General features: G+C 38.9%; 2 long non-coding RNA genes across 3 annotated transcripts; both read left to right on the top strand.

Annotated features, from left to right (window-relative positions):
- The first annotated feature begins 1,044 nt into the window (after nucleotides 1–1,044).
- On the top strand, nucleotides 1,045–17,522 carry LOC119737468. Of its 2 annotated transcripts, XR_005272386.1 has the most exons (5): nucleotides 1,045–1,143; nucleotides 1,525–1,643; nucleotides 13,779–14,012; nucleotides 14,804–14,958; nucleotides 17,463–17,522. It is a non-coding gene; the product is annotated as an uncharacterized LOC119737468 (long non-coding RNA). The 2 variants fall into 2 exon arrangements; XR_005272385.1 differs by lacking the exons at nucleotides 1,045–1,143; nucleotides 1,525–1,643 and having other exon boundaries at nucleotides 13,718–14,012.
- Nucleotides 17,523–18,137: 615 nt separating this feature from the next.
- Nucleotides 18,138–26,553, top strand: LOC119737464. The gene is made up of 5 exons (XR_005272384.1): nucleotides 18,138–18,196; nucleotides 19,336–19,404; nucleotides 20,289–20,462; nucleotides 24,199–24,352; nucleotides 26,156–26,553. It is a non-coding gene; the product is annotated as an uncharacterized LOC119737464 (long non-coding RNA).
- Nucleotides 26,554–26,823: the final 270 nt, after the last annotated feature.

Below are 26,823 nucleotides of genomic sequence, written 5' to 3'. Positions count from 1 at the left end.
CAATTGAATCCATTTTGTATTTCTTGAGTAGTTCATCGGAAACGAGGTTGTTCTTTTGTTCAGTTGTGCAGCATCCGTAACAATATGATCCTCCGAATTCATTTATTCTTGAAAATTGTAGCAAAAGCAAAGGTTGTATAATTTCCTTTAACCCTAAAGGGTCGGGTTAGTTTGACCACCTCTCAGCCGGGGGTGGGGTGGATTCTGCCCCCCCCCCCGCCCTAAAAACCTCGACCTTCGAGCCACGAAAAATTGTAAAACAACTTATCATAAACATACCCAAGAAATTTCATAACTATTGGTCAAAGGGTTTTTGGATTGATGGGTAATTAATTATTCATATGCACAAATGGTAATTTTGCTCTGTGTACACGACGAATATGGGGAAATTCAGTTTTTAAGGCGCGTAGCGCCGGACGGCAACCCGTGGTTTGTTTTTTATGTTTTTGGTATCAAAAGATGCGCAAGGCTCGGGGCTAAAAAGTCATAACAGTTCGTTTGGCGGAAAGAAATTCAAGGCTATCGCAGAAAAAGTCGAGGCGGCAGATTCCGCCCCGGCCCCTTTAGGGTTAAACAAAGAAGAATTCTAAGGTGGGGACTTTCTTTTTGGTCGAGTGTAGTTATTTTTACAGTTCTGTTGGGGAGACTAAATAAATGATCAGGGAAGATTGGGCTTGAAGAGTGACTGCCCTAACAAAATCCTAACAAAGTACTGCATTTCAACCAAAATCTTAAACGTTGGGAAGTGTTTATAAAGTTAAAGCAGTTTCGCCAAAAAAAAATAATGGAACAGTACAGAATTAATCACCCAAGATATTCTTTTTGGCACTCTAACCAAACAAGCCAAATTTCTCAAACGCTTTAAGGAAGTCACAGTCCAGAAAATAATCATTTCCAGACTTCAAAACGTCTCAGGTCAGTTATTATAGCCATGATCAGTGAATGGTAGGAATTTGCATTGTGATGCTCTAGTGGGTGCTTTGTGTTTAGAATCTATACAAATACGCTCATTACCGAACCTGTTATCTGCTTGACAACAACAACAGAAACGCCACGTGCCTTCAGTTCACAGCTATTGCAGTGTCACCCTCGTCGTGTTGACTAAGACTTCCTTTGCTAAAGGGCGAACCTGTTGTACAGACCGTAAGTTCCTTCTTGTAATTTGGGACTCTTTCGTTTGTCATCACTCGGGGACATAAAATAACAGTTCACATTTTGTGATTATGACTGAGAATTGTTTTTCTTCTATTTCGAGCTCAATTGTTATGATCATAAATGGGCATGTCAGGGTCGGCATTGACGATTACATTGATGGTGGGAACATAGTCTAGTTTTTATTGTCGCAATGTTTTTGGTTTACCACGGTATCTGTAAATTTGTTACAATCTTTTTATGTTATAATATCATGATCAAATATTGGAATGTGTTTTCTTCATTCTTTTTCTGCAATTAAAAGTGACTTTCCTTTGAATCGGACTTTTCGCAATTAATACACTATTTTGCACACCTCCTGGATTGTCCTAGATCATTTGCAACGACACCAGAGGTGATTCTGCATTCCTCCAGGAGCACGGGCTTCAGCTTGGTTTCCAGCGCTGCATGGACATTTGGGGACGCCAAGTCAACTGTAGCAAATTCTGAAAGTGAGTATTATTTTGGATGGCGTTTAAATCTTACCTTCTCGTATATACAAAACTGAAGAAAATCGCTCAAAAAGTTAATTCCTCGTGTACATCATCTACAATTTTAGTTTGAATCCATAGGAAAACAACATAATTATTATGGATCTAAAGTGGGACCTTTTTACACTTAGTAGTGCACCCTCTGTTGGAAGAAATAGATGACAGCAAAAAACGGAGTTTGCTTACACGTTGTAGTTTTTATTGTGGCATTTTTTTTTTTAAGGTTCCTGTCATTTTTTTTCTTCAAAACTGTTTTGTTATACATCATGAATAATTATTGGACGAAATTTCAATTCAATTCAACGCGCTTTCCTTTAGGTATCGGAACCATTAACAAAGAGTGGATATTTTTTGTTCAAGATTTCAGTCGATTTTTTTTCTTCAAATCTTTACATTGCGACTAAATATTCAACAAAATTTCCTTCAAAAGTAATTCCAATTAACAACGTTTTTTTTCACGATAAAAATACTGCTTTCTTCAATCATATAAGAATAAAATTTTCCCAAGATTCCCTTCAATTTTCAATCATGTTGCGTCACATATCACGGCCAGTAATGCGACGCAATTTTAATCATATGGGATGCGTTATTCTGCAATATTATCTCCACAAAGAGTGTGGTATTTTTGTCAAATGGGTACATCGTGACACACATTGACGGACGTCTTCGTTTTTTGCAAGAAATTGAAGGAAGCAATCATGGTGTACGTATACAGGGTGTTTCAAAAAAAAGGAAACCCAATTTCAAAGAATGAGTATGGACTTACGATATGTTTACTGGCTATAAAACTGGTATCATCTGAAAGCGTAATCTCTATGCTTTTCAATGATACCGTGTTTAGGTTTTCTGAGTCATGCATCACTGAGCATCATTGTCTTGAAAACTGAATGCAAAAATGCACTTGGTTCACTTTCATAAAAAAAAACCCACTGGGTACGGTGTGCCTATTGTTACGGAAATGTCTTTGAAATGGCTTGAATGTCAATTCTCGGGAAAATGGCAGATTGTTTTGAACGTGGCTTGGTCAAAACGAGAATTAATGACAAACAAAATCCAGTTTTGAAACCAACCCGACTTGTTTTTTTTTATTTCTTTTGATGCACCCGTGTTATCTTCTTGAATACTTATTCCCATGCACACCATGCCTATTGTGTTTGACATGAAAGTGAACCAACTGCAATTTTGCATCCAGTTTTGAAGACAATGATGCTCAGTGATGCAAGGCCCTGGAAATGTAAACAAGGTATCATTGAAAAGCATAGAGATTACGCTTTTATATGAAAGCGGTTTCACAGCCAGTAAACATTTAGTCTGTCCATACTTGTTCTTCAAAGTTGGGTTTCCTTTTTATTGAAACACCCTGTATAGCGTCGACACTTTTTGCTTTATTGTCGTGTATTCTTTTCCTACGAGGTTTCTGTCCAGGTATTTTTTATGTCATTACGTGACGACTAATTATCGACTGATATGTTCAAATATCTATTATTCTGGAGTAATTGTATCCAACATGTTACTTTCATTCAATTATTATAAAGTTACTTTAATTCCCAATTAATTTTTTTTTTTGCGATTAAAACACTAAATTGTCATTAAATGACATTACATTATTTTATTCTTCTTCTGTTCCTGTCAAGTTTCTTACTTTCTGTGTCAAAAAAGCGATGAGCTATTTTGCAATAATTGTCTCTAGAAAGAGTGATTTATTTTTTTTCAACAAAAAGTGACTTTCGTTATGAATTTGTCATGATTTTTATAAATCATATTAAATTTATTCCGCAATGGCTTTCATCAATTTTCAAACTTGTGTAAAATATAATGGACAATAATAGGACGCAATTTTCATTAAATGCGATGTGTTCTGCAGTCATTATGTCTTAAAAAACATGTTTTATTGTTCGCAGATTGTCATCTGCATTATACAAATATCTTAAAGGTGCTGACCAGTGTTTGTGTAGGACGCCCTCTTTTGGAAGAAATCGACGGTAGCAAAAGCTACGTACGGAGCGTCCAAACAATTGTTTTATTGTCTTTTATTGTTTCTTCCCAGGTTTCCGTCGGGGTTTTTGTGTGTGTCAGTACATCATGACTAATTATTGTCAAGTTTTCATATCAATACAATTTATTTGGGTGGGGGATTATTGTCTCTATAAATAGTGTTTTACGTTTTTCAATTCAATGTGACTTAAATTTGCAATCAATTTTTGGGGGGTTTGAATTTTTCCACGGTTCTTGTCAATTTAAGTTGCTTAGTGGGTTTGAGGATTCATTGTGGCTTATTACAAAAGAAATTGACGGCTGATCCCATTCCCAGTAGTTAAGTCAACTTTACTGTAACATAAACAACAACCTTGATTTACAGACAAAAACTCAAGATATATCCGTTACATTAAATTGATATTTCATACGCTTATTAAACATGATTTGTGACCCCTTTCTGTTGAATTTGAACATTTTGAAGAAGAATCGTCGAATAGTTAAATAATAAAACATTGCAATGTACTGTATTAAGCGCGTAAAATACCAGGCGATTCTGGAATGCAGATTATAAAGCACGTAAAATACCAAGCGAATTCAAGTGAACTTTACTATAACAAAACAACATACATGTTGTTACTTGGTTTCCAGACAAAAACTCAAGAAATACATTTTGCAATGAATTGCAATTTCGTATATTGATAAAACGTGATATCTAATACAAGTCTGTTGAAATTGTAGACAAATTGTCATCAAAAAACCCATTATAAACAAAGCAATGTGGTGAAATAAGCGGGTAAAAATACCAATCGATTTTCGGTAAACTTTACTATTTCCAGACAATGAATCAAGAAGTATTCGTTGCATTAAATTGACATATCACACGCTTAATAAACATGATATGTGACTCCTTTCTGTTGAATTTGAAGAGGAATCGATCAACAGTTAAAATAATATCAAACAGAGCAATGTAGGATTGCTAAGCGCGTAAACTACCAGGCGATTTGAAGTCAACTTTTCTGTAACATTAACAACCAACTTGATTTCCAGACAATAACTCAAGATTTATCCCGTACCTTAAAATGACATTGAATCCACTTATTAAACATGATATACGACCCCTTACTGTTGAATTTCAAGAATAATCGTCAAATGGTTAAAATAATATTAACCAGTGACGCACCCAGGGTTTGGTTTTAGGGCGGGGGGGGGGGGGAGGGCTCAAAATATGTCTGTTTACAAAATACAGTTTTGTTTGTTTTTGTTTTCAAAAATTTTGCCCAAATTTTTTGGCCGCATAAAAAAATGGTGTTTTTTTAAGGGGCGGCCTATTTTGACGTTAGTGGCGCCACTTACACCCCTATTAAACTACTCGAAAACAGGCCACATTAATAATCTCCAAGGCCAAAATCGTGGGACTAAAGAGTTCTGAGTATTTTAAAAAGATTTTATAACAATTATTTCTTTTCAAAGAGCGGGCGTGCTACACAAACACTGCTCACCACGCTCCGACGTCTGGCCATTCGAGATGTAAACACAGTTATTGTGCAAAAAGGGAACTCAAGATGAACACATTGTATTGCATTGAAATTTCATGTTATGTTTTGCAATGGTATTTGACACGAAAATCTAGAAAATTGACACGAACCTCCGAAGGTGGAATGTAATATAATTAAAGGAAATTGCAGTATGAAGGACACTTCGTATTTTATCCTCATGCAAGAATTTCGAACAAAAGAGGGAGCGCTACACAAACACTGCTCACCGCGTTCCGACAAAATATTTTGGTTACAAATTTGTTAGTGCCGGCCTATTTTGACGCCAGCTAATCGTGGGACTAACAAAAAAAAATGACAACCTCTGGGGGGGGGGGCTCAAAAGGAAATTGCAGTATGAAGGACACTCTGTATTTTCTCGTCATGTCAACACAGTTATTGTGAAATTGGGAACTCGAGATAAAAACATTGTATTGCAATGACATTTCCTGTAATATTTTGTCATGGTATTTGACACGAAACTCTAGAAACTTGACGGAAACCGCCGAAGAATAATGTAATACAATTTAAGGGAATTGCAGTACGAAGAACACTCCGTATGTTATCGTCATGCAACAATTTCTTACAAAAGAGGGTGCTGCACAAACACTGCTCACCGCACTCCGACGTCTTGCCACCGACGTCTTACTGTAAAAGCAAGTAAATATATACTAAATAAATTTTACTGCAGGAATACGGAACGCTTTTTTTGCTGGCAGCAAAATTTCCGGAAAAGTTTTTTCGTTTCGTAAAATAAACAGACCATTAACATGAGTTTGGACATGTGTACACGGTACACTTGGATTACTATAATGTGTAGGTGTTTGGGCCGATGTGGTTGATTGTAATCATGCTAATAAGCATAATTAATATCTGCAATTACGCAAAGTCCGTAAAATTACGGCGAAATTTACGGACATGAAGAAGAATACTGAATAGTCAAACAGTTATGAACAAAGCAGTGTAGATTGTAAAGCGCGTAAAATACTAGGCGAATTTAAGTCAACTTTACTATTGCAAAACAACATACTTGGTTTCCAGACAAAACCTCAAGAAATACCTTTTGCACTTAATTACAATTTCGTTAATTACAATTAAACGTGATATTTGATACAAGTTTGTTGAATTTGTAGACGAATCGTTATAAATGAAAAAATAATAAACAACACAATTTAGTGTAGTGCGCGCGCAAAATACCAGGTGATTGTTGGTAAACTTAACTATAACAAACACAACACACTTAGTTTCCAGACAATAAATCAAGAAACATTCGTCGCATCAAATTGACATATCATTCGCTTGTTAAACATGATATTTGACCTCATTCTGTTGAATTTGAAGGAATATCATCCAACACTTTAAATAATATAAACAAAGAAATCATGGGCGTCGCCAGGATTTTTTCTAGAGGGGGGCAAAACAATCTTTTTTGCCAAACAATGCTTGTATTTCTCAACACAATCTCGATTTGTCAGTTTTAGAGGGGGGCAGGGACATGTTGCACCCCCCCCCAACTCATTAAATTTACACCACTTTGTCTTCGTGCCTCTTTTTCACTTTTTTTTTCTTTTCTTTTTTGCTTTTCCAGGGGGTGGGAGCAAGTGCCCCCCTTGCCCCCCCTCGCGACGCCTATGAAAGAAATGTAGGATTGTAAAACGTGTAAAATACCAGCCGATTTGAAAACAACTATACTGTAATAAAAACAACACACTTGGCTTCCAGGCAATAACTCAAACAATTACTTTTTGCATTGAATTGCAGGTTTTTTTATGTTGATAAAACGTGATATATAAAACAAGTCTGTTAATTTGTAGATGAATCCTCAAACAAACAAAAAGTAATAAACAAATCAATGTTGTGTATTAAGAGCGTAAAATACTAGGCGATTTTAAGTCAACTTTACTATAACAAAAACAACACAATTGGTTTCCAAACAATAACTCAAGAAATATTTGTTGAATGAAAGTGAAATTCCATACGCTCATTAAAGATGATAAGTGACCCCTCTCTGTCTAATTTAAACAAGAATTGTCAAACAAACAAAAATAATGTAAACAAAGCAATTTAGTGTATTAAATGCGTAAAATACCAGGCACTTTTAAGTCAACTTTCCCAGAATAAAACCACACACTCGGTTTCCAGACAATAACTCAAAAAATATTTGTTGCATTAAATTGACATTTCATACACTTTCTAAACATTGTATGTGACCGATTTCTGTTGAATTTAAAGAAGAATCGTCAAACAATAAAAAAAAAAAATGTATACAAAGCAATGTAGATTGTAATAGCGCTTAAAATACCAGGTGAATTGAAGTCAACTTTCCCAGAACATAAACAACACACTTTCCGGACAATAACTCAAGAAATACTTGCTGTATTAAGTTGACATTCAGTCTGTTTGTTCAATATGATAATATGACATAACTCTCTTTAATTTGAAGAAAAATCGTCAAACAATAACATTTATATAAACAAAGCAACGTAGTGTGCTCAAATGGCGTAAAACACCATGCGATTTTAAGTGGACAACACACACGGATCCAGACACTAACTCTTAGAAATACATTATTTAACACGATATGTGACACAATTATCACGTGTAAATATCACTCTATGGGGGCCGATTGAAAGGTCTGAAGCCATCGAAATTCAAAATGGCGGCGCGCCCTGTGCATGCGGTTTTTTATATGTCGCGACAGTGGGTTTTTTTTTCAAAATGAAAACATTTTTGTTTTTGTTTTTATGTGACGTCGCAATTTAGGCAGGCAGGCACTGAGTACACCACCATCTTTTCCTCTTAAAACGTTGGTTAAAGTGGTCAGAAATTCCCTCAGATCGCACCAAAGAGCATCTAGAATCCAAAAGTTTTTCGGGGCCCTTAAAGGGAATGTACATCATTGGCTTTTGCTGTTGTTTTTAAAAATGAACTATTTGAGGGGTTAGTATAATAGATCAAATATTGTTACACAGACATGTTTGAAGTTTTGTGTTCGAAAATGCTGAAAAAGCCAAGAAAACAAAAACGTTCAAGTAGTCTGGTTCCCCCTGACTCCACTAAAGATGAAATGGATCAATTTTTTTAGATGCCGGAAAATTATTAGGTCAGGGAACCAGTCTAGCTGGGCTGCACCCGTTCATGAACATGTAACCAATAGCAAACAAAATTTTGACTGAACAAAATGGTAAATTTGGAGCAGTAGTTGAAAAATAGTTAGGTTTTCCAACGGTGGTCGGCCGACCACCGTTGGAAATTTATACAAAAATACCATTTTCTTGAAAATGACTTCACACCAAGTGCCATAATTTTACAGGATGCTTTAGACTGTCATTAACCAAGATCCTAGTGAGGTATTTCGTAAAAACTTGGTAGTTTTATTTGTCGATGTTTGCAAATGTTGTATATTCCAAACGCCGTAATTTTTGGAATCACTTTTTGTGGGACCAATTTTTTTTTTCGCCCAGCCCCAAAAAATTGTGTTCTGGATCCACTCTTGGGGAAACACAGGTACATGTTTTCTACACAGCTTGCTTTTTTGTGCGTTTATGTCTTTGGTGGTTTGTGCCATTGATCTCAGACTGTGTACACAATGGTTTGGTGCAGTCAATGAAACGTGTTTGGCGCCCTCAATATTGAGGGCGCCAAACACAGTTTAATTGCCAAACACGCAGCTGTCTTGGACTGGTGTGTATAGTTTGTTTACTTTTCTGCGTTTGTGATTATGGGTCTTTGGTTGAGACCCTCCCACTCCAGTTTCATGCTCTCAAAACGTTGGTTAAAGTGGTCAGAAATTCCCTCAGATCGCACCAAAGAGCATCTAGAATCCAAAAGTTTTTCGGGGCCCTTAAAGGGGATGTACATCATTGGCTTTTGCTGTTATTTTTAGAAATGAACTATTTGAGGGGTTAGTAATAGATCAAATATTGTTACACAGACATGTTTGTAGTTTTGTGTTCGAAAATGCTGAAAAAGCCAAGAAAACAAAAACGTTCAAGTAGTCTGGTTCCCTGACTCCACTAAAGATGAAATGGATCAATTTTTTTAGATGCCGGAAAATTATAAGGTCAGGGAACCAGTCTAGCTGGGCTGCACCCGTTCATGAACATGTAACCAATAGCAAACAAAATTTTGACTGAACAAAATGGTAAATTTGGAGCAGTAGTTGAAATATAGTTAGGTTTTCCAACGGTGGTCGGCCGACCACCGTTGGAAATTTATACAAAAATACCATTTTCTTGAAAATGACTTCACACCAAGTGCCATAATTTTACAGGATGCTTTAGACTGTCATTAACCAAGATCCTAGTGAGGTATTTCGTAAAAACTTGGTAGTTTTATTTGTCGATGTTTGCAAATGTTGTATATTCCAAACGCCGTAATTTTTGGAATCACTTTTTGTGGGACCAAATTTTTTTTTTCGCCCAGCCCCAAAAAATTGTGTTCTGGATCCACTCTTGGGGAAACACAGGTACATGTTTTCTACACAGCTTGCTTTTTTGTGCGTTTATGTCTTTGGTGGTTTGTGCCATTGATCTCAGACTGTGTACACAATGGTTTGGTGCACTCAATGAAACGTGTTTGGCGCCCTCAATATTGAGGGCGCCAAACACAGTTTAATTGCCAAACACGCAGCTGTCTTGGACTGGTGTGTATAGTTTGTTTACTTTTCTGCGTTTGTGATTATGGGTCTTTGGTTGAGACCCTCCCACTCCAGTTTCATGCTCTCAAAACGTTGGTTAAAGTGGTCAGAAATTCCCTCAGATCGCACCAAAGAGCATCTAGAATCCAAAAGTTTTTCGGGGCCCTTAAAGGGGATGTACATCATTGGCTTTTGCTGTTATTTTTAGAAATGAACTATTTGAGGGGTTAGTAATAGATCAAATATTGTTACACAGACATGTTTGTAGTTTTGTGTTCGAAAATGCTGAAAAAGCCAAGAAAACAAAAACGTTCAAGTAGTCTGGTTCCCCCTGACTCCACTAAAGATGAAATGGATCAATTTTTTTAGATGCCGGAAAATTATTAGGTCAGGGAACCAGTCTAGCTGGGCTGCACCCGTTCATGAACATGTAACCAATAGCAAACAAAATTTTGACTGAACAAAATGGTAAATTTGGAGCAGTAGTTGAAAAATAGTTAGGTTTTCCAACGGTGGTCGGCCGACCACCGTTGGAAATTTATACAAAAATACCATTTTCTTGAAAATGCATTCACACCAAGTGCCATAATTTTACAGGATGCTTTAGACTGTCATTAACCAAGATCCTAGTGAGGTATTTCGTAAAAACTTGGTAGTTTTATTTGTCGATGTTTGCAAATGTTGTATATTCAAACGCCGTAATTTTTGGAATCACTTTTTGTGGGACCAAATTTTTTTTTCGCCCAGCCTAAAAAAATTGTGTTCTGGATCCACTCTTGGGGAAACACAGTTACATGTTTTCTACACAGCTTGCTTTTTTGTGCGTTTATGTCTTTGGTGGTTTGTGCCATTGATCTCAGACTGTGTACACAATGGTTTGGTGCACTCAATGAAACGTGTTTGGCGCCCTCAATATTGAGGGCGCCAAACACAGTTTAATTGCCAAACACGCAGCTGTCTTGGACTGGTGTGTGTAGTTCGTTTACCTTTCTGCGTTTGTGATTATGGGTCTTTGGTGAGACCCTCCCACTCCAGTTTCATGCTCTCAAAACGTTGGTTAAAGTGGTCAGAAATTCCCTCAGATCGCACCAAAGAGCATCTAGAATCCAAAAGTTTTTCGGGGCCCTTAAAGGGAATGTACATCATTGGCTTTTGCTGTTATTTTTAGAAATGAACTATTTGAGGGGTTAGTATAATAGATCAAATATTGTTACACAGACATGTTTGAAGTTTTGTGTTCGAAAATGCTGAAAAAGCCAAGAAAACAAAAACGTTCAAGTAGTCTGGTTCCCTGACTCCACTAAAGATGAAATGGATCAATTTTTTTAGATGCCGGAAAATTATAAGGTCAGGGAACCAGTCTAGCTGGGCTGCACCCGTTCATGAACATGTAACCAATAGCAAACAAAATTTTGACTGAACAAAATGGTAAATTTGGAGCAGTAGTTGAAAAATAGTTAGGTTTTCCAACGGTGGTCGGCCGACCACCGTTGGAAATTTATACAAAAATACCATTTTCTTGAAAATGACTTCACACCAAGTGCCATAATTTTACAGGATGCTTTAGACTGTCATTAACCAAGATCCTAGTGAGGTATTTCGTAAAAACTTGGTAGTTTTATTTGTCGATGTTTGCAAATGTTGTATATTCCAAACGCCGTAATTTTTGGAATCACTTTTTGTGGGACCAAATTTTTTTTTCGCCCAGCCCCAAAAAATTGTGTTCTGGATCCACTCTTGGGGAAACACAGGTACATGTTTTCTACACAGCTTGCTTTTTTGTGCGTTTATGTCTTTGGTGGTTTGTGCCATTGATCTCAGACTGTGTACACAATGGTTTGGTGCAGTCAATGAAACGTGTTTGGCGCCCTCAATATTGAGGGCGCCAAACACAGTTTAATTGCCAAACACGCAGCTGTCTTGGACTGGTGTGTATAGTTTGTTTACTTTTCTGCGTTTGTGATTATGGGTCTTTGGTTGAGACCCTCCCACTCCAGTTTCATGCTCTCAAAACGTTGGTTAAAGTGGTCAGAAATTCCCTCAGATCGCACCAAAGAGCATCTAGAATCCAAAAGTTTTTCGGGGCCCTTAAAGGGGATGTACATCATTGGCTTTTGCTGTTATTTTTAGAAATGAACTATTTGAGGGGTTAGTAATAGATCAAATATTGTTACACAGACATGTTTGTAGTTTTGTGTTCGAAAATGCTGAAAAAGCCAAGAAAACAAAAACGTTCAAGTAGTCTGGTTCCCCCTGACTCCACTAAAGATGAAATGGATCAATTTTTTTAGATGCCGGAAAATTATTAGGTCAGGGAACCAGTCTAGCTGGGCTGCACCCGTTCATGAACATGTAACCAATAGCAAACAAAATTTTGACTGAACAAAATGGTAAATTTGGAGCAGTAGTTGAAAAATAGTTAGGTTTTCCAACGGTGGTCGGCCGACCACCGTTGGAAATTTATACAAAAATACCATTTTCTTGAAAATGACTTCACACCAAGTGCCATAATTTTACAGGATGCTTTAGACTGTCATTAACCAAGATCCTAGTGAGGTATTTCGTAAAAACTTGGTAGTTTTATTTGTCGATGTTTGCAAATGTTGTATATTCCAAACGCCGTAATTTTTGGAATCACTTTTTGTGGGACCAAATTTTTTTTCGCCCTGCCCAAAAAAATTGTGTTCTGGATCCACTCTTGGGGAAACACAGGTACATGTTTTCTACACAGCTTGCTTTTTTGTGCGTTTATGTCTTTGGTGGTTTGTGCCATTGATCTCAGACTGTGTACACAATGGTTTGGTGCACTCAATGAAACGTGTTTGGCGCCCTCAATATTGAGGGCGCCAAACACAGTTTAATTGCCAAACACGCAGCTGTCTTGGACTGGTGTGTATAGTTTGTTTACTTTTCTGCGTTTGTGATTATGGGTCTTTGGTTGAGACCCTCCCACTCCAGTTTCATGCTCTCAAAACGTTGGTTAAAGTGGTCAGAAATTCCCTCAGATCGCACCAAAGAGCATCTAGAATCCAAAAGTTTTTCGGGGCCCTTAAAGGGGATGTACATCATTGGCTTTTGCTGTTATTTTTAGAAATGAACTATTTGAGGGGTTAGTAATAGATCAAATATTGTTACACAGACATGTTTGTAGTTTTGTGTTCGAAAATGCTGAAAAAGCCAAGAAAACAAAAACGTTCAAGTAGTCTGGTTCCCCCTGACTCCACTAAAGATGAAATGGATCAATTTTTTTAGATGCCGGAAAATTATTAGGTCAGGGAACCAGTCTAGCTGGGCTGCACCCGTTCATGAACATGTAACCAATAGCAAACACAATTTTGACTGAACAAAATGGTAAATTTGGAGCAGTAGTTGAAAAATAGTTAGGTTTTCCAACGGTGGTCGGCCGACCACCGTTGGAAATTTATACAAAAATACCATTTTCTTGAAAATGACTTCACACCAAGTGCCATAATTTTACAGGATGCTTTAGACTGTCATTAACCAAGATCCTAGTGAGGTATTTCGTAAAAACTTGGTAGTTTTATTTGTCGATGTTTGCAAATGTTGTATATTCCAAACGCCGTAATTTTTGGAATCACTTTTTGTGGGACCAAATTTTTTTTCGCCCTGCCCAAAAAAATTGTGTTCTGGATCCACTCTTGGGGAAACACAGGTACATGTTTTCTACACATCTTGGTTTGTGCGTTTATGTCTTTGGTGGTTTGTGCCATTGATCTCAGACTGTGTTTGGTGCAGTCAATGAAACGTGTTTGGCGCCCTCAATATTGAGGGCGCCAAACACAGTTTAATTGCCAAACACGCAGCTGTCTTGGACTGGTGTGTATAGTTTGTTTACTTTTCTGCGTTTGTGATTATGGGTCTTTGGTTGAAACCCTCCCACTCCAGTTTCGTGCTCTTATTTCATTATCGTATTTCTAATATTCATAGGACTGCAGACATGGTGTACAACCTCTGTCTCTCCGTTCCTTTGGAATATTGAGGAGTCTTTGGATGAACTTGCGTTTACTTCTGGCATGTGTAGCTAGCAAACCTTCACGTGCATGACGTGGGCTTGATCATCGATGTTGTTGTTGGATGAGCCATAGCCAATGTCATCGCCGATCGCATCATTTCGGATGTCATGACGGCGGTGCAGGAGGGAAGTCAACCAACTTTCCCAAGGTAGACAAATTCCCTTGATGTCAGTGTTTGCCCTACTGGAAAAAATGTTGCATCCTGAGCTGACGACACTTCTGCGATAAATTGTGTGTGTGGGGGGTGTGTGCATTACATTCACTGTGTGGACTTCGGAACAAAAGATGTCCACATAAACCAGGTAGAGGAGACACTGTGCGGACTTGGGCAAGTCCACACAGTGTTTCCCCATTTCTGGAAAACAGGTTTAGAGGCATTTTTGGGTTAGGTTTATCCGTAGCAGAATGAAGAGAAACACTAAAGGGAATCATAGAAAAAAATTGGGTTGAAAGAGTTTTCACAGTTTGAGAAAAATGAGTTTTTTTCACCTGTTTTTCTTAACTACACGAAAGCAATGGAAAGTCCACACTTGGTATGTAACGTAAACTTGGGTGTGTGTGGGTGTGTGTGTGTGTGTATAAGGTCTTTGGACACGAATGAGAGTCAAGAAAAAAATGCTGTAAGTTATTTTCCTAACACAATTGGAAATGTTAATTCTCAGTGCATGCAGTCCCAGATTTATGTTGTTAGTATCACTCAGTATCATCATTTTGGCGATCATGTATAGTGTAGGGCCCCTGTTTTGTTTTGATCAAATTCGAATCAATTTTTGTATGGCTAAAAAATGTTGTCAACCTAAAGCAGACTTCTCTCAATGTAATGACACCTTTTTGAATGTTGGTAATTTTTGAACACTAGTAATGCCTTCAAGAGAGAACTGCACAAAGAGAGAAAATGTCTCATTTTCCTATGATTACTGTTATTTTTTGCTCAAACAGCTGATAAAAATCAACCAACCAGTTCTCTTGGTTGGGGAGTTATTTGGGTGGTAACGAAGCAGTGGACGAGGCAATCAATCGAGCACACCATTGAGACATGGATCAACCTCCACTCATTGACGGAGTTGTGCTGACTTAGATCATTGATGATTAAAGTAAGTAGCAAGTTTGAGTCCTGTATGGGTTTGACCTTGGTTCGATTCCTCTTTTGTTCCAAGGTGTAGCCTTAGTTACCCTTGAATGAATTGAAACGTTTTTGGTTCAGATCCTACTGCTTCTTTGGTTTGATTCCTTTTAATTTCAAGTTGTAATCTCAGTTATCCTAGTATGAATTGAGTACTCCTAGAACTATGATGAGGCTCATAGGCAGATTACCCCACTAAACTGTTTGCTATACAAAACACCAACTAAGCACAAAAACGTCCATCCCAACCAAGCATTTTCCCACAGAACCGCTGCACAGTTTGCCCCTAAACTCCGTACAATACCTCATGACATACTCACGTTATGTGCACCAAACAAACATCGGTGGATTCTGTCGGTTTTTCGGCAAAAATGATGAAAAATATGCCCTTTCCGCACTGAGCCAACCTGACACTTGAAACGTGCACGCGCGCAGAATGATCGCAGTCATTTTCGGTTCAATCGCGATCGCTCGGAGAGCGCCGTGGGGGGTACGTACTTGCACTTGTACGCATGCGCATATTATCGTTCCGCTCCTACCATACCCCCTGCGACGCGCTCTGAGGGATTGAACCGAAAATCGACTGCGATCATTCTGCGATCTATCCAACAGAGAGCGGGACTACATACATGTAAGCTTCACAGTAACCAGTTATTCCAAGACGTTAATCAGTTAGTTTATTCCTTTAGCACACTTCAATTATAATGTCAATGCGTCACCATTCAATAATTTATACAATGATAAACCTCACAGTTCTGATGAATCCAGGTCAACCTCGGACGGTGTTCGAATTAACACTGATAAACCTCATTCTTAAAACAATCACTAGTAAACCTTGCTGTGATAATGAACACTAGTAAACCTCGCTGTTAGACAATGTTAGAATAAGCACTAGTAAACCTCGTTGTGATAATGAACACTAGTAAACCTCGTTGTTAGAATAAGCACTAGTAAACCTCGCTGTTAGAATAAGCACTAGTAAACCTCGCTGTGATAATGAACACTAGTAAACCTCGTTGTTAGAATAAGCACTAGTAAACCTCGCTCTTAGCTGAGGGGTCAACTGCACCCCTTGTCATTAGCTTATACAATTATAACCTTCGTACAGCTCTTGGGTCAACTGCACCCTTTAGCTTATACAATTATAAACATCTGGTTCAACAGGGGTCAACTGCACTCCCTTATGATTAACTTGCACAATTATAATTCACAGCTGAGCGGGGTTATTCACGTAAGGTAAACCTCACTTGGGTATACCTCACCTATACTTCTCGGGGTTCCTACATGTAATTTATAAAGTGGTCGTCTGCACCACTGACTTAAATAACGGGCTAGTGTTCTTTCACTTTGCACAAAATGACTCTAATGAGGTCTACAATAACAGAGTAGATGTATACACTACAACACAGTCCTTGCTACTTGCTTGACCAGCGAATAACACACACGGGGTAGTGTAGTAACGTTATAACCCACCCGATGATAATAATAGTCCCCTGACGTTAACCCAGTAAACCTTCGGGAAACTCAGGGTTCACAGACTTTACAGGGTCGCAATCAACCGTATCTACGCCAAAGTTGCACAGGACAACGGCATGCAATTCCCTCCACAAAGTCACATTAAGCGGGTTCCCCAGCAGGAAAAGCGAGCTCTCAGTTGTCCAAGTCTGCATCAACCGCAGCCACGCCAATGGGCATAGATCAACGGCAGACAGACCTTCCGAACAATCTTAGCTACACTATTTTCTCAATGGGAAAACAAGCCAACGGACTCACAGGGCAGCTATACCGCAGCTACGCCAAATGGCACAAACAACGGAAGACAATCCTTAAGTCTGAACTAAGCCTAACTGTTCCCCCAACCTTCAGATTTACTCCGAGTCCCACTACTATCTTAACTCAGGCCCTACATGTATATCTGAAATATCCGACTTCTTAACAACAATCCACCCCAAATCTTATCCGATAAGACCTTAAAATGCACAGGGGGATGTAAACAACGAAGTCCAGCTTTACTGACCGATCACACCAGGCGCGCTGGGGCTTTCTCCCGCTCCAGTCCAACCAGGGTAACTCAGTAAACGCTCACGAGATTGCTCGATAATTGCTTGTGTCACAACGCGGTCTCTCCCAGTAGTTTACTCATTGAAGTCTCTCACAGGAGTCCCGATCCCACGCCAGGCCACGAGGCAATCACCCCAGACCATGCCGGACGCACGCTGCTGATTGGTCGGCGTGCGCTATCATGCACTCAATCACGCAGTACACGCCTGCATAATTCATAGCCAGACATGCCCATCAGCCTAGTGTACATGCAGGACGCGCATGCTGATTGGTTGCCCCACAGTATCGTGCGCTTTAACGCGCGGGCTGACATGATGCTTCTGAGGCTAGACATGATATTAGTCACATACCCCTGTTTTGTTACAGTATCAAACATGTTTTCCCAAATTGACAATTTTTAAATTTCTTGACCAGGTGATGGCAGATCTACCAGCTCACTTCACATCAGAGAGCTCTCTTGAGAAGCACTATAGAAGCACTATAAGGCCCAGGAGAAGGACTGCTTCTCACGGCTAGAACAGACTCAGACCAGAGCTCCCTTGAGAAGCACTGTACGGCCCAGGAGAAGGACCGCACCAAGTTCATCACTACCTTGCTGATGCTTCACAGGGATGGTGCAGACTCAGACCAGAGCTCCCTTGAGAAGCACTATACGGCCCAGGAGAAGGACTGCATCAAGTACATCACTACCTTGCTGGTGCTTCACAGGGATGGAACAGACTCAGACCAGAGCTCCCTTGAGAAGCACTATTCAGCCCAGGAGAAGGACTGCATCAAGTACATCGATCACTACCTTGCTGGTGCTTCACAGGGATGGAACAGACTCAGACCAGAGCTCCCTTGAGAAGCACTATACAGCCCAGGAGAAGGACTGCATCAATTACATCAATCACTACCTTGCTGGTGCTTCACAGGGATGGAACAGACTCAGACCAGAGCTCCCTTGAGAAGCACTATACGGCCCAGGAGAAGGACTGCATCAAGTACATCGATCACTACCTTGCTGGTGCTACACAGGGATGGTACAGACTCAGACCAGAGCTCCCTTGAGAAGCACTATACGGCCCAGGAGAAGGACTGCATCAAGTACATCGATCACTACCTTGCTGGTGCTTCACAGGGATGGAACAGACTCAAAGTCCTTCAATGTAAGACTTTTTCATATTTGAAGAGAAAATGCTCTAACTGTACTTTAAAACGGTTGAGGGAGTAACAGCAAAAGATCTTTCTTGCCCGATTTTTATGCTCAGCACAATAAAACTAAGACAAAAAAAAGTGGAAAATCTGTCAACAGCAGGATTCATCACACTGAATGTTTGGGGACTTTTTGATCGGGTACGACCCGATCACCTTTTTGAAATGGTAATAATTATTCTTTTTTTTGTTTTTTTGCTGGACAATAATTCTTTACGGGTTTTCTCCTACGTGAACTCGCTCGACCTTTACTTCCGGGTCTACTGGAAGGTCAAAGTTGGGTGAATTTAAATTACAGACAGCAGCCTCAAAATCAAAACGAACCACATCTTTTCCAAACAGTTCACGTGATGACGATAAAACCTAGATGGAATTTGAACCCTTGTCCGAAGATGTAAAAGAAATTGTGATGTCATCATGACATCACCTGGTATCAAATTACAAGCAGGTTAACATGAAAATTTGAGAGCTTACTTTTAATTACATGTAGGCTATAACTTTATAATGGAACAGTCTCATTTTTTTGTTGTTTCAGACATTGCTACTGGCAATATTTTGTTCCAGCATGTCCAGGGCGCATACCATTTGACCTTTACTTCCAGTGTAACCGGAAGTGCAATGATAATAAATTTAACTTGAAGATGGAAGCATTTTGCTACAGTTATATAAATTATGCAAATATTTAGTGAGGAATGTCCAACACAAACATTGGCATGATGACATAATTACACGAAAGGCCGCGTACCAGTACATTCACGCAGTGCGTCTCTCCAACTAGGGCTCTCAAAAGTTGTCAAAAAGGGACAATCTACGTAATCTTTATAATCAGCCTAGATATACATGCACCTAGGGCATGTACAGGTAGGGCCTAGTACTTTTCAATTATATTCTCAAAGGTGGCTTCAGTTCAAAACGTAAAATGCACTCAAATTTGATCAAATTGTCTACTCAGATTGTTTATTTATTTATTTATTTCAACCGGATCCAACAGCGGCCAAATCACCAATTACAGTAGCACCAAAAATAATTGCAAACCAATAGTGTCACCAGAGTTACTCTTTACATCTTGCATGTCTTGCGCTTAACTTTCCAGGTTGTTAACTTGTTGAATGCCTTGTACACGCTGTTCAACGCCATCATTTCCAACTATGACGTCTACAAGGTAAATATTCCATATGACCCAGCAGATTGTTTTAACCAGTTCGCGCTGGACTATTTTGACATTGACCAGACCAAGACTTGGGATTGTTTTCATGAATCTGGATGCCAGACGGCTTCAGGCTGTCATCTACGGGTATCTCGCTGCAAGCGGGCCACTGACAGACATTTTGGGCCTCGCTTGTTGTGTGTTTATCCATCATCCATTCCGATTACCACAAAACCTTGCGTGTATACATACACGTTGTCTGATGTGAACTGGTTAAGCCAAACGTGCCATATCACAGGAAGTTAGTTTTAAAGGGTACTGCAATAGATTATACTTAATACACTTATCCAAGTTCATTTATTATGGTTAATATGCAAACATGAAATGATCAACAATACATTGACAGAAAGCACTTAACCCGTAACCCCTTAACTTGATTCTACCATCTTAGATCTGTTTTACTATCAGAGTACTTTACAAGCTATGCTTATACAAATGTAGTCTTGCATATTGACTGCTTCGAGTGGCATTATAAAACAGGTCTAGGAGGCTAGTTTGATTATGCCACTCAAAATAGTCAGTATTAAAATGGAAGGTGTCATATAGTCCTTTTAGCCATGTACATGTAGACGGAAAATAGCAAATACTATGTGATGCACACTCTCGGCCACTGAAAAACACAGAATCTGTGGGTGCGGTGATATAATTACAAAGAGTCACTTGCATTATCATTGTCAACATTACTGGGCTGTTCGCAGGCATAGTCATGACAATCACTCAGAGGTTAAGTTGATGCTACCATGGTTACTAGTTCAGGGAAAAACCACGCAAATATGTATGTTCTATTATAATGTCTGAATGCAAAATTAACCAATGTTAAATAATAACATCTTGCCAAGGTTGAAAGCATCGACGATGCCTACATGTTGGTCTCTTGCCTACTGATCCGTAATGGCAGCCGTCATGCTGGTATGATCGCCTCCGCTGCATGGCATCTTCTGGAGGGCGATGATAGTTGATCATGCCACACAAACAAGATGAGAAACTCAAACTCCGCATCGGTATTCACTCAGGTAAGATCATTGTCTTTGCTTGTGGTCGAGATACTTAAGATTGATAAATCACAAATACATCACAAGTCCAGTCACAAGTACATCACAAGTCCCGTCACAAGTACATCACAAGTCCAGTCACAAGCAAGCCTGTTCGGTATGACGATATTTCACGATATTTCGATTAAATTTTCATATCGGAAATCGTATCGATCTCATAAAAAAAAATCGGCACATCGTGAAATTCGATATGCCGAAAAATATCGCGATATTCTTTTGAGGTACCGCTTTTGTAACCAAAGTCAATCCCTTAAGGCTTGAAATTGTCGCTAAAGCGCTCCCATGAAAAACCGCTAACCACAAATTCACTGTTGCGGCATTGTACCGCGAGGTCTTACCTATTCAGGGGCGGAACCAACTGACTAACGTCACGTGTATTGGATTTTGCGTCTTCCACGCACGCTGCACGTGGCAGTACAAACACCCAGTTTCACCCCACATATATCGCATACCAAGTGCCAAAATCGTAATCACGTGCGTGGAGTTAACCGAAGGGAAACAAAGTCTCTGACATTTTGCAAAGAAAATACGGTGCCTGTTTTGTTTTGACGGAAATGTGAAGTTGTACAGAAAAAACACCACAAATACATGTACATGTACTTGAATTGTAGATTACGATGTTGAGACGTGAATGTTTCGTTTCGGCATGCGGCCAGAGGATCGGAGACCACACCGTGCCCGCAAATTTTCTTTTTCCAGCCCAAACGACACATCCGCATACGCACGTTAAGCGCCCTCTGCGAATCCTTTTATGACACGGGGCACTATATTTATTAGTTTTCCAATTTTTAAGCGAGCAGTGTGACAGCTCAGTCGATAGTACATTGGATTATGAACCGCGAGGGTCGCGGGTTCGAATCACGGTAGTGCTTATAATATTTTTTTATTTTCTAACCTGATGCTTGGGAGGATTTTTTTAAAAAGGGAAATAAAGCCCGAATTCCATATATTTATATTTGTGATTTTCTTCTCATGTTTTTAGAAAAGTATAGTCCAAAACGCCATAGCGTATTTGCGGATATCGTTAGGGAGAGAAAAAAAAAATCACGATTTGCCGATTTAAAAATAAGTAAATGAGATCAAATTTTCCTGCACGTATTTTCCTGACTCGTTCCTTCTCTTCCGTGGTTGTGCCTGGGCACTTACACTTGCTTAGTGCCAAAACTGTCCCAAACTTATGAAATCTGTTCATATTTTTAGCAACAAAAAACATCGAAAACCAACTGTTCAGTTGTGCCTTTTATTTCGTTCACAGAGCAGAAAATGCGTCACAAGAAATTGGACTGATCCATTAATTTTTGTAAAGGGGTGCTTCACCCTCATTTTGGAGTTAACATCGTTTTTCGAAAAAAATCTTTAGAAAAAAAAATATTTTGTTAGTTTGTAACGATGAAGAACTTTTTCTGAACCAGGAAATATTTCGGACTCCATTAAAAAAAAATATTTGTAATTCTGAAAAGGTGGAAATACTGGTAAATTGTTTTCAATGAAGCACACCCTTGACTACAAATGGTGTGGGCTGTACTATGAGTGCACATGGGGATCAGTGCGGCGTGCATTGCGTGCTAGTGCTTCGTTCTTTCCTCGATATGGATTTCTATTTGCACATTTTTATCCAACATTTCAAGGTAATTTTGTTTTCGATATTTGAATGTGGAATTTGTTTTCTACCTAAATTGGCAAAGTAAATGAGACTCTAGTCAAATAAAATTGACGATTTTTTGTTCAGGACATATTGGGGTTTTTTGGCGGCAGTGGATCGTGACTTCGGTCGTTCGTTTTTTTTTGTTTTTGTTTTTTTTGTTATTCCATTGTTCCACGAATGGAAAAATGACGTCATCACGATAATATCGCGATATCCGATATTTTTTTCACGATTTGCCGATTTAAAAATAAATGGATATCGAACAGGCTTAGTCACAAGTACATCACAAGTCTAGTCACAAGTACATCACAAGTCCAGTCACAAGTCCAGTCACAAGTTCAGTCACAAGTACATCACAAGTCAAGTCACAAGTGCATCATCAGCCCAGTCACAAGTACATTACAAGTCTAGTCACAAGTCCAATCACAAGCACATTACAATTTCAGTCACAAGTACATTACAAGTCCAGTCACATGTCCAGTCACAAGTCCAGTCACAAGTACATCACAAGTCCCGTCACAAGTACATCACAAGTCCCGTCACAAGTACATCACAAGTACTGTACATCACAAGTCCAGGCACAAGTACATTACAAGTCCAGTCACAAGTCCAGTCACAAGTACATCATAAGTCAAGTCACAAATACATTACAAGTCCAGTCACAAGTAAATCACAAGTCCAGTCACAAGTATATCACAAGTCCAGTCACAAGTACATCACAAGTCTAGTCACAAGTACATCAGAAGTCCAGTCACAAGTACATCATAAGTCCAGTCACACATGCATTATAAGCCCAGTCACAAGTACATCACAAGTCTAGTCACAAGTACGTCACAAGTTTAGTCACAAGTACATCACAAGCCCAGCCCTAAGTACATTACAAGTCCAGTCACAAGAACATCACAAGTCCAGTCACAAGTACGTCACAAGTTTAGTCACAGGTACATCACAAGTCCAGCCACAAGTACATTACAAGTGTATAGTCACAAGTACATCACAAGTCCAGTCACAAGTACATCACAAGTCCAGTCACAAGAACATCACAAGTCTAATCACAAGTGCATCATAAGCCCAGTCACAAGTACATCACTAGTCTGGTCACAAGTACATCGCAAGTCTGGTGGCAAGTCTATCACAAGTCGAGTCCAAGTACATCACAAGTCCAGTCACAAGTAAATCACAAGTCCAGTCACAAGTATATCACAAGTCCAGTCACAAGTACATCACAAGTCCAGTCACAAGTAAATCACAAGTCCAGTCACAAGTATATCACAAGTCCAGTCACAAGTATATCACAGTTCTAGTCACAAGTACATGTACAACACAAGTCCAGTCACAAGTGCATCACAAGTCTAGTCACAAGTACATCACAGGTCCAGTCGCAAGCATATATCACAAGTCTAGTCACAAGTACATCACAAGTATTGTACTTTAATATAGCTCTTTGAGAACATCAGAGTCCAGCTGCAACTTAGGATCGATACAAAAAGAGGAAAATTACTATAAAAATAGAAAAACAACCCTTGGTACAGCTAGTCAGACTGTGAAATTATTCTCTCTGGCATTACATGTTGTCATTGTGAAGAACAATAAAAGAAGGCCATTTCTAAATAGTGTGTCAAATGACACATTTTTTGGAAGGTTTCGTTAGTAGTTGGTTTGTGATCGGACTAATCTGTGAATGGGTGTGCACAAGTGTTGACATGACTCATTCAGCGGTTTAGTGTGCAACATTGCAAAGCTTCAATCACCTGAATGAGAACAAACGTGTCTCAGCAACTTTTGAATAGAAATTGAGATCGTAGAATATTGTTTCCTCTGAAAACACAGCATTCACATATCTTTAACTTCATTTGGGGTAGTTGTTAAGCACCCATCTTTAGATTTTGAGAACTTTTGTTGCTTCAAATGGGAAAAAAATCACTTGGGACAAATGATCTACCCTTCCTTCAATTTTCACTGCTGCAAATTCTCAAGTCCATCATATTTCAAAGGAAACATGAGATAACTGTTTCAACCAATCTCTTATATTTTTCCTTTCTTTTATTTCAGGGCAAAGGTGAAAGTCTGACGTACTGGCTCGAGGGACATGATCCATGCTACAAGATCGACCGAATCAAGCCACCCGAACAAAACTTGTAAACAACCAGAATATTATCCCAACATTATCTGCAACGCATTTGGATCAGCAATTTTTTGTAAAGAGGTAAAAAGCATAATCAGCTATTATACCACAGCGTTTGTAGGTCTATTTGAAAAACCTAACAACAAATTCAAATTAACACTCAATTGTGTGTTCACCAACAGATTTGTTGTTCGCGATTACAGCTTTCGTTTAGCAACTTTAAGAAAAAGATTCAGAAAAAAAAAGGTTTAGGTCTCATCACACTTGTACAATAACTAACTTTGATCAAGTCAGTTTTTTTTTTTTTTAACAAAGACTGAAGTATTTTGTAGTCGCCTTTTAATCTACTACCATGTGGAAGTTGTAACAAAAATTCCGTCATCAAACAAACAGACTGTGAGTTCATAACTATACTGTTGAGAGTCACTAATTTGGTATTAACTCTTTCAGTGCCCGCGAAATTTGAAAAGTTTAACCCTAAAGCGCCCAACTTCGAGCGTTTTTGTTAATTGTTCAAAATTCTGTAAAAAAAAAAGTAAATAAGTTTTACTCACTAAATTTGTTGTTGTTACTCTCTGGTATATCCTTGATATATTTGAAAGTCAAAAGTAGTCACAAACATAGTGATACACCCTGAAACACTGGCCTGAACACAGGGAGATTCCGCACTTTTTGCAGAAAATACGAGATTTAGTGCTGCGCCCTCTCTCAAGAACTCGAATGAAAAAATAAATACAGGTCGTACGTGCATGAAAATGGTACCATTAGAAAGAGCAAGAGCGCCCCCTTTTGATAACATATTTACTCTACCTCGTACATGTACGAGGTTTGGCAATTTTAAGTACGAACATTTACGAACATTACCTCGTACATGTACGAGGTTGGCGCTATTGGACTAACAAATATACCTCGTACATGTACGAGTTTGGCACTGAAAGAGTTAAATTGTATTCAAACTAGTGATGCGTATAAAAAAATATTCTTTGTCTGTACCATCCAAGCTTGGGAAAAAATAGCAAAGTGGTACTGCTTTGTTTGTTTGAGTTCTCATATGGTGTTACATCATTTGACTTGGTGCCCTATCATTTGCGTTGGTGCCCTTGTGCTTAGTGCTAAATATTTGAGGTGGTGCAGCACTAAAGGGCACTGTTGTAGCTACAGAAAACTTTAAAGAAAAAAGGAAATTGACTCAACAGATCAAAATTGACGTACAACGATTTTTTTATGGCTGAATGGACAATAATGCAAGTGGGGGATTTTTGTTTTCTTTTTATTTTCAGATTGAGTGATATTAATAACCTTTGATAGTCACTACTTATGTTTTAAGGAAATTGTATAAAAAATATGGAGTAAGGTCTAAGGCATGTTTAAAGTAAAACCAATGGACTTGTTTCATTGTTTTTGTCATGTAATGCGGCCGGGGGAGGTGGAGTAGAGGGCGCTATTCAGGACTTTTTCCTGTCACCTTGCAAGATGTAATGATGCCAAGTCACTATAAATTTATATTTCCCGGATTCGTTTGTATCAAAGATATATAACTAGGCATCCTATCCTATCTACAAGGATGGGACTAATAAGGGAGCAAAGACACTTCTTCTTCAGTGAAACAATAATTTATTCTTAAAAACTCCAAGATTTTTTTGAACCTATTTGACATCTGTATTGATAGGACTCAGCTATCATTGCTTGTTCATCTGTCATCCGCTACGAATACTGCAAAATCTTTGTTTGTTTACACGTTATCCGACGCAAACTGGTTAACCTATTTTTTTTAACCTTGTTCCACTCGAATTTGCAGGATAGCTAATAATGAATACAAGTAAATGTCTCAATCAGTATCAAACATTTTTTCCCAAATTGACAATATTCAAATTTCTTGACCAGGTGATGGCAGATCTACCAGCTCACTTCACATCAGAGAGCTCTCTTGAGAAGCACTATAGAAGCACTATAAGGCCCAGGAGAAGGACTGCTTCTCACGGCTAGAACAGACTCAGACCAGAGCTCTCTTGAGAAGCACTATACGGCCAAGGAGAAGGACAGCACCAAGTACACATCACTACCTTGCTGATGCTTCACAGGGATGGAACAGACTCAGACCAGAGCTCCCTTGTACATCGATCACTACCTTGCTGGTGCATCACAGGAATTGAAGAGACTCAGAACAGAGCTCCCTTGAGAAGCACTATACGGCCCAGGAGAAGGACTGCATCAAGTACATCGATCACTACCTTGCTGGTGCTTCACAGGGATGGAACAGACTCAGACCAGAGCTCCCTTGTACATCAATCACTACCTTGCTGGTGCTTCACAGGGATGGAACAGACTCGAAGTACTGCAAAGTAAGACTTTTTCATATTTGAAGAGAAAATGCTCTAACTGTACTTTAAAACGGTTGAGGGAGTAACAGCAAAAGATCTTTCTTGCCCGATTTTTATGCTCAGCACAATAAAACTAAGACAGAAAAAAAGTGGAAAATCTGTCAAAAGCAGGATTCATCACACTGAATGTTTTTGGGGACTTTTTGATCGGGTACGACCGGATCACCTTTT

Source organism: Patiria miniata, unplaced genomic scaffold, assembly GCF_015706575.1.
Source record: "Patiria miniata isolate m_02_andy unplaced genomic scaffold, ASM1570657v1 HiC_scaffold_10, whole genome shotgun sequence".
Lineage (NCBI taxonomy): Eukaryota > Metazoa > Echinodermata > Asteroidea > Valvatida > Asterinidae > Patiria > Patiria miniata.
This window is presented reverse-complemented; position numbering and strand designations above follow the sequence as displayed.